This window comes from Salvia splendens, chromosome 10 (assembly GCF_004379255.2).
Source record: "Salvia splendens isolate huo1 chromosome 10, SspV2, whole genome shotgun sequence".
Classification (NCBI taxonomy): domain Eukaryota; kingdom Viridiplantae; phylum Streptophyta; class Magnoliopsida; order Lamiales; family Lamiaceae; genus Salvia; species Salvia splendens.
In genome coordinates, this window is record NC_056041.1 from 23,461,344 (window position 1) to 23,477,502 (window position 16,159).

Genomic DNA, 16,159 nt, shown 5'->3' on the forward strand with positions numbered 1-16,159 from the left:
TAAAGTAAAAAGAGAGTAAAGTAAGTGAGAAAAATGTGTTGACTTTTACAAAAAAAGGAAATGACTCTACTACTATGGAACGTACAAAAATGGCAAAATGACTCCACTACTATGGAATAAAGGAATTACTATAAAATGACATTTTTGTAATTTTACTATTACAAAAAATTGGTACACTTTTAGTCCTTGAATTTTACTTCCATATCATTTGCGGTCCTTATTCTTTTAAAATAGAGTGAACTATAAATTAATAATCTATATATGCTATTTCGGACGCCACAAACACTTAGGTTTAGAAAATATCATCACAAGAATCTACATATCGATAATATCACCTTTAATATACTTTTTCATTATTTTGAGTCTTTAATGTCATTTTTTCCTTCTGTGTAAACCATTACGCCACTCGAGGGCATTTTAGTCTTTCTTGTTGATAATGCCCTTTTCAAGTCTCTTGTCATCTATATTCTTCTTTCTTCTTTCTTTTTTCCGCAAGCTTGTTGACTGAAAATAGCCACACTCTGTTTCAGTTTAAAAACAACTTGCTGGTTACTCATGTTAGCCATCTTTCGATGCTTTACTGAATTCTATACCGAAATCACATTCTAGATTCGTATTAATCCAACCATAACATGTACCACATCAAAGAGATGATTTACCAACCTCCATACATAGCTTTTATTTGATGTAGGGTGGAATTCCACGAGTTCATGTTTCCCCTAAAAGCTGCGGTCGATATTGTCGTCTCTTTGGCCTATACTTTTCGGATTCTTTCGATGGAGAAGAACCTGATATATTTATGACTTTTTTGTATACTTTAATATGTATGTATTCTGCAGATTTTCAGCTTATCAATCTGTAGAATCTGATAGCATATATATGTAAGTAACTCACCCTTTCGTTAAAGGTTGTGTCCGATCGCTCGCACCTTTTCATATATACACATCAGATTTATCCTACAGCTTTTCCTACAGCTTTTAATATTCTACACACATTAATATACACATATTTATATCATCTATGTAAGGCAAGAGAAGAGGGTTATCAATACACCCGATTCTAATTCTTTAATCGAAACCGATCCATCACGGTATCGTCTTTTATATTAGAACCCAATTGATATGTTTGAACTTGATCTTTACTATTAAACCAATATCTATATAGGTCACATATAGGAATAAATATTCCTACATTCTCCCACTTGACCTTTGTAGCTTTCAATGGTTTAATTACTTTTCTGCGCACTTTACCATCAAGTTCATATATCCTTTAAATACCTATAAAGTTAGACTTTATTGAATCATGGCGGTCACACAATCATTTAGTCGACATGATTCCTTCCATGTATCACAAATCAATTCTAACCTTATATGAATAAACATTTCATTGAGATGAACTTTAATTCTCAATACAACATATGTTATCTAAACAACCATACTGTATACAAACTTTAAATGATAACATATAAACAAGCAGAAACATAACTTTTATTGAATTCACAAGAGTGTTTTACAATTCATGAGCACACAACTAAAATAGCAAGGCTTTATCTATAATACCCATACGCTCTACATGGCCAATAAACATGTTGGATGGTAGTCCTTTAGTTAACGGATCCGCTACCATCATATCCGTCCTAATATGCTCAAAGTACACTCTTTGCTTCTGCACTTCTTCTTTAACAGATAAGTATTTTAACTCCATGTGTTTAGCCCCTTTCGAGTACTTATCGTTCTTTGAGAAGAAGACAGTTGCGGAATTATCACAATAAATTTTCAGTGGTCTAGCTATAGAGTCGACAATTCTAAGCCCTGAAATAAAGTTCCGCAACCACAATCCGTGAACAGTGGCCTCAAAGCAAGCCACAAATTCGGCCTCCATAGTGGAAGTAGCAATGACAGACTGCTTTCCATTTTTCCATGATACTGCTCCCTCTGCTAAAAGGAACAAATAACCAAACGTTGACTTTCTACTATCAACGCACCCGGCATAGTCTGAATCTAAATATCTAATGACCTCTAGATGATCGGATCTTCTATACGTAAGCATGTGCTCTTTGGTGCCTTGCAAGTACCTGAGGACTTTCTTTGCAGCCTTCCAGTGGTCCATTCCGGGATTACTTTGATATCGACCCAACATACCAACTGCAAAGGTGATATCTGGTCGAGTACATGTTTGAACATAGTTCAAACTCCCAACCACTGATGCATAGGGAATCTTTTCCATCTCCTTACGCTCCAATTCATTTTTCGGACATTGCATTTTACTAAACTTGTCTCCCTTCTGAATTGGAGCAATTCCTGCGGAGCATTTTTCCATTCTATATCTCTCTAATACTTTATTGATATAACCTTTCTGAGACAAACTTAACAATCCTTGTGATCTATCCCGGAATATCTCTATTCCGATCACATAAGATGCCTCACCCATATCCTTCATTTCAAAGTTCAAAGAGAGATACTCTCTCCGTCCGGAAATAGCAGTCCCATTTCTCCATGGCATGAGTTTTAAGAAAGTTTTAGAGTGTGTAATAAATGGTGTGTGGTAGTGGAATTTGGACCCACATAAATTGTTTTTCTTAAACTTCTCCATGGCACGAGTTTTAAGAAAGTTTTAGAGTGTGTAATAAATGGTGTGTGGTAGTGAAATTTGGACCCACATAAATTGTTTTTTTTTAAACCCAACAAAAATGGGAGAACCTCAGATCTGCAAACCAAACAAAATGAAGAACCCAACAAAATCGGACAAAATCAAAATTTATCATCAAATTAAAACACGAAAATGACTCACAAAACTTATTCAATTTATCTGTAAATTGAACCCAGAACTTCTTCAATTTCAACTCATCAAATTTCAACTCATCAAATTGAACCAAGAACTTTCGAAAATGACTCATCAAATTTATCTGTAAATTGAACCCAGAACTTCTTCAATTTCAACTCCAAAACCAACAAACCAAACAAATAGAATCAGAAGAAGAAAACATCTGAAAACAAAAAACTCCAAAAGTGGAACCAACAAAATCGAAATCTGTAAATCCCGGCGAGAGTTGAGAGAGAGAAGCGGTGGTCCTCGTAGGCGGCGGACACGTCGCCGCTGATGTCGTCAGTGGCAGCGGTGAATCGGATCGACAGCGGCGTGTCCTCGATCGAGACGTCGGCGTCGGAGTGGAAGGGGAGCTCTAACACATTGGGGTGGTGTAATTGAGAGAGTGGCGAGAAAAATTAGGGTTGGGGTGAGTGTAATTGAGACAGCGGCGATTGGGAGAGGAGGAGGAGGGCGGCGATTGGGAGAGGAGGAGGAGGGTGACCGAGAGTGAGAGTGAGAGAATGAGGGTGAGAGAGTGAAATTAAAGTTGGGTGGGGTGTTTTTTTATGGCAATTGTGTAAATTAGTGAGAAGGGAGAGGGTAATTAAATTGTCCAAATATGGTAAGTAGAACCGGGACTGCTATTCCCGGGCATCCCAAAACGGAAAAACGGGACTCCTATTGTTGGACGGAGGGAGTATTTCTTTACATCAAGTAATAAACTCATGTCATTTGCGGCTAGCAAAATGTCATCAACATATAGGACTAATATAATAAACTTGCTCCCACTGATTTTAATATAGATACATCGATCAACGATGATTTCTACAAAACCATATGACACAATGATATCATTGAACTTTATATACCATTGTCTAGAAGCTTGTTTGAGTCCATATATTGACTTTCTCAACTTACATACTAAACTTTCTTGTCCTTCTATCATAAATCCTTCGGGTTGTTTCATGTATACCTCATCTTCAAGTACTCCATTTAGGAAGACCGTCTTTACATCCATTTGGTGAAGCTCTAAATCATAATGAGCCACCAAAGCTAACACAATTCTTAAAGAATCCTTCTTTGAAACTGGGGAGAAGATTTCTTTGTAGTCAATGCCATTCTTTTGAGTGAAACCTTTGGCGACAAGGCGAGCCTTGTACCTTTCAATGTCACCTTTCGAATCACATTTTGTTTTAAAGATCCATTTACAACCAATGGCTTTAAAACCTGTAGGCAATTCTACTAAGTCTCAAACATTGTTATCGCCCATAGATTTCATCTATTCCCTTGCTGCATTTAACCAATTTTCAGAATTGTTACTTTCCATGGCTTGTTGGAATGAGATCGGGTCTTCATCAATGCTCAAGTCACATTCACTTTCAACAGAATATACCACATAGTCATCCGATATGGCCGATCGACATTCCCTTACTGATCGCCTTAAAGGTTCTATTTGTTCATCATTATGTTCTTGAATTATGACTGGTTCATCTTCAATCTCAACAAGTGGGTTATGCACTTCATGTTGTTCAATATGGACAACAACTTTAGGTGCAACAATAGGTGGATGAACAACTTTGTCTTGAACTTCATTAAAGTCCACTTTACGAGGTTCAACACTACCACTTGTTTCATTGTTTTCAATGAACCTAGCATTTCCCGTCTCAACTATCCTCGTACTATGGTTAGGACAATAGAATGTATATCCCTTCGACTTATCTGGATAGCCAATGAAAAATCCACTGACCGTCTTTAAATCCAGCTTCTTTTCATGTGGATTATACAACTTTACTTCTGCAGGGCAACCCCAAATACGTATATTCCGTAAACTGGGTTTCCTTCCCGTCCACGGTTCAAAAGGGGTCTTTGGAACTGCCTTACTAGGAATCCGATTAAGCATATACGTTGCAGTCTTTAATGCATAAATCCATAACGAAAGAGGTAAATTACATCCACTTAACATGTATCTAACCATATCTAAAAGAGAACGATTCCGCCTTTCCGCTACACCATTCTGTTTCGGAGTATCGGGCATTATATACTGTGCACAAATGCCCTTACTTTCGAGGTACTTTGCAAATGGGCCCGGACATTGTCCAGACTCATTGAATTTTCCGTAGAATTCACCACCTCTATCTGATCTCACAACTTTTACTTTTCTATCTAGTTGTCTTTCCACTTCATCTACGAATATCTTCAAGACATTCACTGATTCAGCCTTTTCACGCAATAGATATATTTAACCATACTGTGAGAAATCATCAATAAAGGTGATAAAATAATTTTTACCATCCCATGAAGGTACATCAAAAGGACAACATATATCAGTATGAATTAACTCAAGAAGTTGAGAACTTCTTGTGGCTGATTTCTTTACTATGTGTTTAGTTTGCTTCCCCTTTATGCAATCTATACACATATCTAGATCACTAAAATCCAATTGAGGAAGAATTTCATTCTTTACCAACCTCATTACCCTTTATTTGGATATGTGACCTAGTCTTTAATGCCACAAGTAAGCCGAACATTCACTTGATATACTACGTTTTATGCATCTACTTTCAATATTAAACAAGGATTCAGAAAACTTTGCATCAAGATTGAAACTGTAGAGTGAATCAAACAAAGTACCACTTCCATAGAAGTAATCATTTCTGTACAATGTGAATACACTATTTACAAACTTGATTTTAAATCCTAATCTATCCAACCTACTAACAGATACAAGATTTCTAGCACAATCCGGTACATAGAGACATTCCTTAAGGTCTATATGATAGCCTGTGTCTAAGATCGGTCTGTAGGTCCTGATGCCTTTAATTTGTGCCTTCATCCTGTTTCCCATGAACAAGAATTGTTCACTTCCTTTTATAGGCTGGATCGTACTGAATCCCAGTTCAATATTAGACACGTGAGTAGTAGCACCAGAATCTAACCACTAAGTAATATTAGGCACTTCAATAAGATTCGATTCAAAGCAAATGAAACTGTTATGTTTACCTTTCTTATCAAACCATGCCTTTCTTTTCAGACAATCCTTCTTGAAGTGTCCCGTTTCTCTACAAAAGAAACAGTTCCTTTCCTTCTGGATCTTCTTTTCGGGGCCTTTAGGATAAAAAGAATCCTTGCGTTTGTCCCTTTTACTTGACTTTCCCTTACTGGTGCTTGCTCCTCCATGACCCATTAGATTCACAACTTGGCCACCCATCTTCTTTAGTCTCCCTTCCTCTTGAACCAACATGGCATTTAGCTCTTTAAGGTCTCATTTTTCTTTAATGGTGTTATAATTCACCTGGAACTGGCCGAATTCAATAGGAAGAGAGTATGATGAATTGAACCAAGAACTGTTCGTGAACCTCCATTCCCAAGGTCGAGAGCCTTGCTGCCAAGTTTGACATGTGTGTTACATGATCGTGAATAGGTTGGGACCAGTCAAACTTTCTTGTAGTGAGTTCACTCATTAAGCTCCCTACAATTAACTTGTCGGCCAATTTCGATTGTGAACACTCCTTTATCTTTTCTATGAATTCCCTTGCATTCTCTGTCTTAGGCATGGATGGCTTAAAACTTTCAGCCATCGTCATCCTCATAAGATTGAGACTTAGCATGTTAGAGCGCTCCCAAGTCTCATATCGAGACTTGTCAGTTTCAGAGCTCTCTTCCGTAATGGCTGTTGGCTCATCTTCCGTAAGTATGGCATGGTCAAGTGCTATAATACTAAGTGAAAACTGGATCTGTTCTGACCATTTACCATAGTTCTGCCCATTGAACTTTACGACAGAGTTTGCAGATGCATATATATTAGATGAAGCTGCAATATTTATACATGCTTACAATTAGTGCTTTGAACTTTAAACACCGATTTAGATAACTGTAATAAACTTTAAACAACATGCATTCAAGCAACCTTTGGGTAATACTTAAAACACACATACTTTCATCGATGCTAGAATAAGCTTTAATGATCAATCACATCATACACATATCAAATAAGCATGTTGCCTTTGGGTATACATACTACATATGATACTGTAGACAAGATTAATCCCTTTTGTTTTTATTAACTTATATACAATGATCCACCTTTGGGTGATCTCCAAGTATATAGATAATAAAGATATTGATCAATCAACTTTTATGTCATTTACAACATCCTTTAATAATGATCAATAAATAACCTTTCATCTTTTTCCATAATCATAATATCATACAACAAGACCACTTTGGTGATTAACAAGTCATAAAATATCTACATGCATCTTAAAAGGATTTAAAAAAAATAACACTTTTCAGAGAGTTTGCCTGGTCGGGCGTTCTTATACCGTCTAAACTCCCGCCCGAGCGTCGGCATCGGTGAGTCCATAGAGTTTGCCCGGTCGGGCGTTCATCAACCGACGTATCCAGTGATAAAGCTCGGTCGGGCGTCTGTTTGCTCGGTCGGGCATTTTCTCTGTACTCATTTTTCTCCCTTCGATTTTTATGTTTCAACATTCCATGAAACATTCACCCAATGCGCCGCGAAATCATATAACATCAAAACGAAATAAAGGCATTCATATTTCATTTTTGAACACTTAAAATGGTGAATTAACCAAATCTAGATTGGCTCTGATGCCAACTGTTAGCCATCTTTCGATGCTTTACTGAATTCTATACGGAAATCACATTCTAGATTCGTATTAATTCAACCATAACATGTACCACATCAAAGAGATGATTTACCAACCTCCATCCATAGCTTTTATTTGATGTAGGGTGGAATTCCACGAGTTGATGTTTCCCCTAAAAGCTGCGGTTGATATTGTCGTCTCTTTGGCCTATACTTTTCGGATTCTTTCGATGGAGAAGAACCTGATATATTTATGACTTTTCTGTATACTTTAATATGTATGTATTCTGCAGATTTTCAGCTTATCAATCTGTAGAATCTGATAGCATATATATATATATATAAGCAACTCACCATTTCGTTAAAGGTTGTGTCCGATCGCTCGCACCTTTTCATATATACACATCAGATTTATCCTACAGTTTTTCCTACAGCTTTTAATATTCTACACACATTAATATACACATATTTATATCATCTATGTAAGGCAAGAGAAGAGGGTTATCAATACACCCGATTCTAATTCTTTAATCGAAACCGATCCATCACGGTATCGTCTTTTATATTAGAACCCAATTGATATGTTTCAACTTGATCTTTACTATTAAACCAATATCTATATAGGTCACATATAGGAATAAATATTCCTACAACTCACCCTTGAAAATGCTTTCGATTTCATTATATTTACATGTGTTGGCTTAATCAAAACTAACATTACCTTAGCATTCGAATATTGCAGGAGTATCCTAAGTGGGAGATTAAGAATATGTTTGTGTTTTTCCAAAGAACTAAGGAATCTGTACCTTGCAATGAGATTCCATCATTGCAGATGATCAACTAGACCACAGTTATGCAAGGGAGATGGAGCGCGTTGTGTGAGGGGCCTATACGAGCTAATGCATCTTTTATCCGTGCTTCCTTGCACCTTCTTTATTTTGGTTGTATCACGGATAAGAGATGCATTGGCTCGTATAAGCCCCTCACCAGCGAAAGGATTATCCAGGGGCAGAGCTAGAAATTTGTAGGAAGATGGACAAATTTATATACGAAGAAATTTTAAGAATTTGAGGAACATTTAGTGAGAGATTAAAAGAAATAAAATTTAAAATATGCAACATATTTTATATATGGGATGGAAAATGTGAGGTGGGGCAATTGCTGCTCTTCACCTCCATGTAGATCCGCCCCTGCTTTTATCATTAGAAAGGCTTGAGAGTCGGATAACAAAAGAAGAAAGAATGGAAAAGAAAAAAAGAGAGTATTCCATAAGTAGCTCTTTGTGATGATATTTTTTAAAACCAACATACATAAAAATCCTTAATTTGTAGTTTACTCTTTAAAATATTACTCCCTCTGTCCCCCATTAATTGACACCGGTTGATTGGACACGAGTTTTAAGAAATATAGTGGAAAATGAGTGGAAAAAGTTAAGTAGAATGTGAGTCCTATTTTTATATATTAATTTTATAATAAAATATGAGTGAATGAGTTAGTGGAATGGAAGGTACATTACCAAAAAGAATAAAAAGTAAGGGTATCAATTAATGGGGGACGGAGAAAGGATAACACATCTATGAACTTTGATGTCTTCGGAAGGATTTGTACTTTAGGTTTTTTTGGACCAAAATGTCCAGCCTTAAGGGCTATTTTTGTCAAATTTCTTTATTTTTATTTTTCTATCTCATTTTTCATTTCTCCTCTTGCCATTCTCTCCTTTCTTTTTTCAATTACTACACCCTCCATGTTGTTTTTCTATTATTAGTTTAGATTTTAAAAATATGTATATTATGTGTTTACAAGAATTGAAGCATGAAGACTGGAGAGATGATAAGGACTCGAACCCTACCGCGGACCCGACGATGATGAGCAGCCCATTCACGCCCGAAGAAGTGTAGATCCACACAAATCCTTGAATATCTTAAGTTTATTTTTATTTCCATAGTTAAACTTATTTTTTGTTATTTAATTACTTGCCTTGCAAGATATCGTTTGGGTCGAGATTACGATATCCTCGGGTTTTCTTGTCTGTTCTTTCCAGAGACGAACTAGGAAGGTCGAACTATCTAGGGTTGCGGATTCTATAAATACTAGAATCCCGTAGATAATTAAATCATTGTGAAACAATAAACAAATTATTCTCATTCCTGGTTATGGCGGAAATCGCCCTCTAGTACCTCAATTAGGGTTTATCTTCCTTTTGTCCTCATTACAAACGTGTGTGTTCAACTCCAATAAAACAAGGTTCTATCAATTGGCGCTTTCATTGATTTATTCTTCCTCCATCAAATCAATTCCTCCCAAAACATCAAAATCTCATGAAAACAAAAACTCACGCCAATCCATCTTCTAATTTTTTCCCAACCCCCCACTTGTTCGATGGAAACGGAAGTAGTCTCTAACGACACCCATATCCGTTGCATGAATATTCCAGCCAAGTTCACAAGAACATCGAGGAAAACCATACCAAGCTTACGACTGCCATTACCGTCGCGAGACCAAAGGAGCCGCCGGACCAATAGTCGGTCGTGACACCGCAGCGAGGTTGGTCTCTTCCGCCCATCGGTCACAAAGGCACCGTTGGGTATCAAACCCTGGGTCGTACCACGCCTCCGCCTCGAGTCACCACGCTTCGACGCATAGATTGCCCCGTAGTGGATCCTTAAGATCCAAAATTACTATAATCACCACTACACACCGCTAGATGATCGTCTTTATCTTACACAATATTTATTCGATCACCCAACATCGGACTGAGGGGAATATTGGTCATAAAGCAGCGACTCGATCCCGATTTATATGATCACTACATCAGTCAATTGGCTACTTTTCGGCAAACTTCAACAGTCGAAGCCTATCAAACATCCTTCGAAGCCTTGCTACCACATGCTTCACACGTTGGGGAATCGATGCTAACCTATTTGTTCATCGCAAGCCTCAAATCATTGCTGAAACAGGTAGTACTCATGCGACGGCCGAGCACGCTTCGGGATACTTTCGTCATCGCTCAATGATTACAAGCTTGTCACGCGATGACGGCCTCACCTGGACCGTTCCGCAGATGGATTGGACCAGCCGGGATTAACAACGACCCAACCGCACAGCGGCGTATCCAGCCGCGAGTCAGGAGCCCATTTGCCCGCCACCGTAACGAAACGAGGTGGTCACACAAGAGGTATTTGCTCCGGCATTCTTTGACGTTGTGATTTCATGTGTGGTTGATGACAATCAACTAGATGTTCTACCTTTAAGAGACAACCTCCCTCCGTCCATTGGTCGAGCAACATGAGGGAGACAAGACGCTTGCAACGCGCCCTTTCATGTGTCATCCCTTTAAGACGAACCACATGTGTATAGTCTAGTCAAAATGAGATACTAGTACATTATTCATGGAGGGAGATAGAACTCCCTCCGTCCATAATAGATGTCACCTTTTCTTTTTTAGTTTGTTGCACAAAAAATATCACATTTTCTTTTTAAGAAAAAGCTTTCTCTCACATTAATATAAATATATTTTTCTCTCTCCACTTGACATACAAAACAATATTTCTTAAAATCCCGTAGTACCCGTACCATATTTCATGTGTCCCTTTGATAAGTCGTATTCTAGGCCTTGGTTACTGGTCAGTATAATGTGCATAAGTGGAATATATCTGCAAAACAGTTGCTAAAGTGTGGAGGGAAGTGTTCTAGCCAGTATGGGATTGTTAGAAAAATTCAGGTGAAAAGGGCGTCAGGATGTTGCTATCCTGACCAGTATGGATGCCAAAAAGGCTCGAGATGGAGAAGAAGGATAGCTGGGAAGATTAGCTGCAAGCAAGGGGGCAAAAGAGTCATTTCATGTTTGAAGTCTGCCCTAAAAATCAAGGGAGGCCTCCCTATAAAAGGAAGCCACTTGGAGAGAGAATCATCATCAATTAGTTCATCAACTCCTACATTTAGTTAGCAATCTCTCTTCGGCAGATCAATCCTTCAGCGTTATCTTTCATATTCTCGTTCCTCGCCACAACCATGGTCACTTGAAGATCATCAGTTCGCCGGAGTTCCATTCTCTCGTTCCAGTCAGCACGCTTCGTAGTGTTAACAGTTTCATCGCCCGGAGTGGCAAAACAATCTTTATTGCTTTCTTAGTTAATCGCACTTTGTTTTCTTACGTTGGATTTGTTGCACTTTCAATACTTGCTTACTTTGAAGTCTTAGTTGTGATCCAACGTTTCTATGATATGAAGTTGTTTTTGTGCATCGGTTCTTGTTTGATTTTGTTCTTATCTGCCTAGATAGCTTAGATCTAATCGTTACGGTAATTTTCAGTGTTGAATCGCATGTTTTCATTTCTGTAGTTAATCTCTTTGAGTTTGCAAGTCTAGATAGCTGTTAGATTTTAGATCTGAAATGGTTAAGTGTGAAAGCCTAGTTTACGTGATTTCTGCCACCTTGCATGTCACCCAGTAAGTTTAGTTGCAGTTTCGGTATTTGATCTTTTGATTTGAGGTTTTAATTGTAGATATGTGTTCATGAAGTTGTTAATCTGTGTTTCTATGGTGATAATTCTGGATTCGCTGATCTGATTTGATTCATGTTGAAGAAGATAACATCTTCATACAACTTTGGGACCACTTTTGCTTTTTAACCACTTTTTACTTTTGTCCTTTACTTTTCAGCTGTTACTTTTCAGATCTGTAGGCCTAGTCACCTAACTACCTTTTCCCTATGATATTCCGTTTAGCCTTTTATAGTAAACTCGTACCTTCCGCATATTCCTAAACATCATGTTCCCCAATCTCACGTACACAAATGCCTGTCAAACATCTTTCACACCTCCTAGTCAGTAGAGTACCATCTTAAATTCCAGCCTAGATAAGTCTCAACCCAAAGCGTGGTAGCTAACCAAACCTCTCCAGAATATCACCACAATTCCCAAAATGCATTCATCTCTTTGGGATTCGACCCTTACGTCCACTATACTAGTCAGTAGAAGTGGGTTGAGAAATTATTGATACCAGGTTCAAGCATAGCTGGGGTTCCATCCTGATCAGTAGGATACATCCTGTGCTCGACATGACACCTGACACAAACTTGCTCTTTCAAATGGCGCCGTTGCCGAGGATGAATGGCGTTATTGACTGTTATTGTGTGTGATACTTTGGCGTATATATTGTGGATAATTTTTTCTATTTCTTTTTATTTCAGTTTATGAGAAGCAGTTCGGCTCCTAATCATTGGAGACCGAAGATACTTCAGCGAGGCTCTATACTCGTAACCACTCGATCCGGCCTGTCGACAACTTTGTCTGATTTAGGTTCGAGTAGTGACGAAGAACAAGACACCATAGAAGGAGAAATACCAGAACAGGTGCTACAGTTGGAAGGCAATCCAAGGAGAATGGCTGACCACAATGATGATGATCCAGAAATCGGAACGCTGAACGCGCATACTGAGGGAGAACCACCGCAAGCTATAGTAGTCAACCCGGGGCAGACGGCTTGTGATGTGAATCCCCATGTTATTGCAATTCCGCCTACGTACTGCGGGAAGAGCTATGAAGGCCCTTACGAATTCCTTCATGTGTTCTGTAAGATTTGTAGGGCACAGAGAAGGACAGCAGGGGCGACCGAGGATCACTACAGATTAAAGTCTTTGCCGTTCGTTCTAAAAGGAGAGGCTAACACCTGGTTCATGCGATTGCCCCCCAATTCCATTGAGAGTTGGGCAGATTTCAAGTCAGTCTTTTTAGGAGAATTCTTCCCGTCATCGAAGACGAGCGCATTGCAGAGAGAGATAACCAGTGTGAAGCAAGGGTATGATGAACCCTTGAGTGATGAAGCAAGGGTATGAAGCAAGGGTATATGAGTCTTTTGGATGCATGTCTGAACTATCGTATGGCCGATATGGAAATACATCATACATTTTATGAGGGGATGAACAAGACAACGAAAGACTTGGCAAACTCTTCGTCGGGAGGAAGTTTCACGCAGTTAAGGGTCAGTGAAGCTAAAAGGGTCTTAGGGAAGTTATTGAGTGCAAAGAAGGAGTACGACAATTCAAGATATGGTTACAGCAGAGAAAGGATTGCTAGTGCCTTGTCTACTGACCAGGAGCACAAGTTAGAGCAGAAGATGGATTTGAAGATGGACGAATTGAAGAAGACACTCCTAAGCGCGATCGAGAAGAACGCGCCACCACCTTCCCCAACTGGAAGCTACAAGGGTGCAGAGCAGGGGAACCAAGGGTCGAGCTATGATCAGCCAAATGACTTTGTGAATATGGAGCAAGTCAATGCTGCCGGGTACTACAATTCTAGTGGGCACTGGATCCAGGGGAGACAACGGGACGCACCATGGAGGGATCATCCGAACTTTCGATGGGGAGATGGGAGTCAAAATCAAAACCAAGGTCAAGGTCAGAACCAATACAACCCCCACCCAAACTAAAATTTCAGCCGTGGCCCAGAAAATCCCAACCACCAGGCCAACTGGTCAGGAAGGAACCAACAAACCCATAACCATAACTCACAAAACCAGAACCCGAACTATGTTTATATACCACCCCACCAGAGAAACTTTCAAAATTACCAGAATCAACCTAATCAGGGTCCACAACATCAGCAGAACCAAAACCAAAACCAGAACCAATATCACCAAGACCAGTACAACCCTCCTGGCCAGTATAACCAATACCCACCTCACCAGAACCAGCAAAACTTCCAAAATTTTCTGCCCAACCAAAATTCCCAGTATAACCAGCACCAATGGCCAAATCAGTCCCAATATCCTAACGTGGTCAAGACGATCGATGGAGGATATGATGGGAGAATTGCTTGCTTCGCAGCAGGGCATCAAGGGTGAGTTGCAGTCCAATAATGAAGTAGTGCAGGGGATGCAGAATGCCCAGAAGGAGCATAAAGCGAACATTGATATGATGAATAGGCAGTTGGCCCAGCTGGCCAGTTTGATGGGTGAGTTAAAATGAAATTCAGGGAAACTCCTGTCTATAGTCCATGTGCCTGAGAAGGCAAACGTGAGCAAGGTCACATTGCGGTCCGGTACCACCTATGAGGGGCCCAAGCCAAAGAAGTACAGTGGGGAATCAAGTGGAGCAACATTACTGAGGGACGTTGTCTCGGAAGAGGAGCTACGCAAACCTCTACCCCAAATGCAAGATCCATTTTTCTTGAGTGAGGAACCGTCGAGGAACAATGAAATCGGAGGCAGGCAGCCCAAGGTGGACTCATCTAAGGAAAAGGAACCGACGAAGGAAACTCCAGCCCAGAATGTGCCCGAGAAAGACTCCGGGAAGGCTGTCGAGGAGCCGGTTGAAGAAGAGAAAGGGAAAAAGCCATTCCCTTATCGTTTCGTGACCAAGAGGAAGAAGGAAAACCCAGTGGATTACATGTCAATTTTTGGGAAGCTGGATGTCACCATACCATTCCTCCAAGCCGTGAAGCTACCCCCGCTTGGAAAATTTATCAAAGAATTCATAGCCGGGAAAGCCCAGAAGGATGGGAAGATCATGGTGGAAGGGATAGCGTCAGCAATTGTGCAAGAAAAGCTACCGCCCAAGAGAGCAGACCCAGGCATGTTTACTTTGCCTATAACTATAGGAGATGTAAAAATCGAGCATGCAATGTGTGATCTGGGAGCTTTTATAAATGTTATGCCATTGTTAGTTTATAATCGGCTGAAGGGAGGAACGTTATCAAGTACCAGGGTGTTGATCCAACTGACTGATAGATCATGCATAAGTCCTGAAGGTGTATTAGAAAATGTTTTGGTGAGAGTACATGATTTTACCTATCCTGCTGATTTTTACGTGATCAAGATGGGTGAGTATGAAGCTAGGGAGTCTAGCGGTATTTTGTTAGGAAGACCATTTCTTAGGACAACCAAAACCGTTGTAGATATGGCTGAAGGAACAATTTACATTGATTTTCATGGAGAAAGTTTACCTTTGATATGAATGAGGCCATGAAAAAGCCTATCGATTCTGAAAATCTATGCTATGTGGATGTAATTGACCCATTAGTCTAAGATTTTCTTGAGACTGAATTATTGCAGGAGAAACTCCAAACTTTAGATGTATATGGGCAGGCGGATGTAGAAGCAGCTGCATGGTGTGAACTGATCAATAGCCAAAGGTTAACTGACAAGGAGATAGAAGGAGCTATTAAGGACTTCTGCCAGAAATCAGAATTTATTGGAGCCGCAAGGGCTAAGCTACCAGTCGGTACAGATGAATTTTCAGAGGAAGAATTAGAGAATGAAGGGGATGCTGCAAGGAACCCTCTACCAGCAGACACACTTCTCCCACAAGTTGAATTGAAGAAGTTACCAGCAACCCTGAAGTATGCCTTTCTCGGGGAGGAAATTTCATATCCGGTGATCATAAGCAGTAGCCTGACAAAGGAGCAAGAAGCAAGGCTACTGACCGTTCTAGGCAGGAACAAGAAAGCAATTGGATGGAGCCTTACGGATTTGGTGGGAATAAGCCTTGACGTCTGCATGCATCATATTAGGCTAGAAGAAGGGGCGAAGGCACATCGAGATTCGCAGAGGAAGGTGAATCCCAACATGCGGGAGGAAATATTGAAGGAAATCTTGAAGTTGCTGTCATTAGAGATTATCTACTCGGTGGCCGATAGCGAGTGGGTCAGCCCTGTACACATGGTCCCCAAGAAGTCCGGGATTCAAGTGGTTCAAAATGAGAGGAATGAGCTGATACCGACAAGGCTAGTCACTGGTTGGC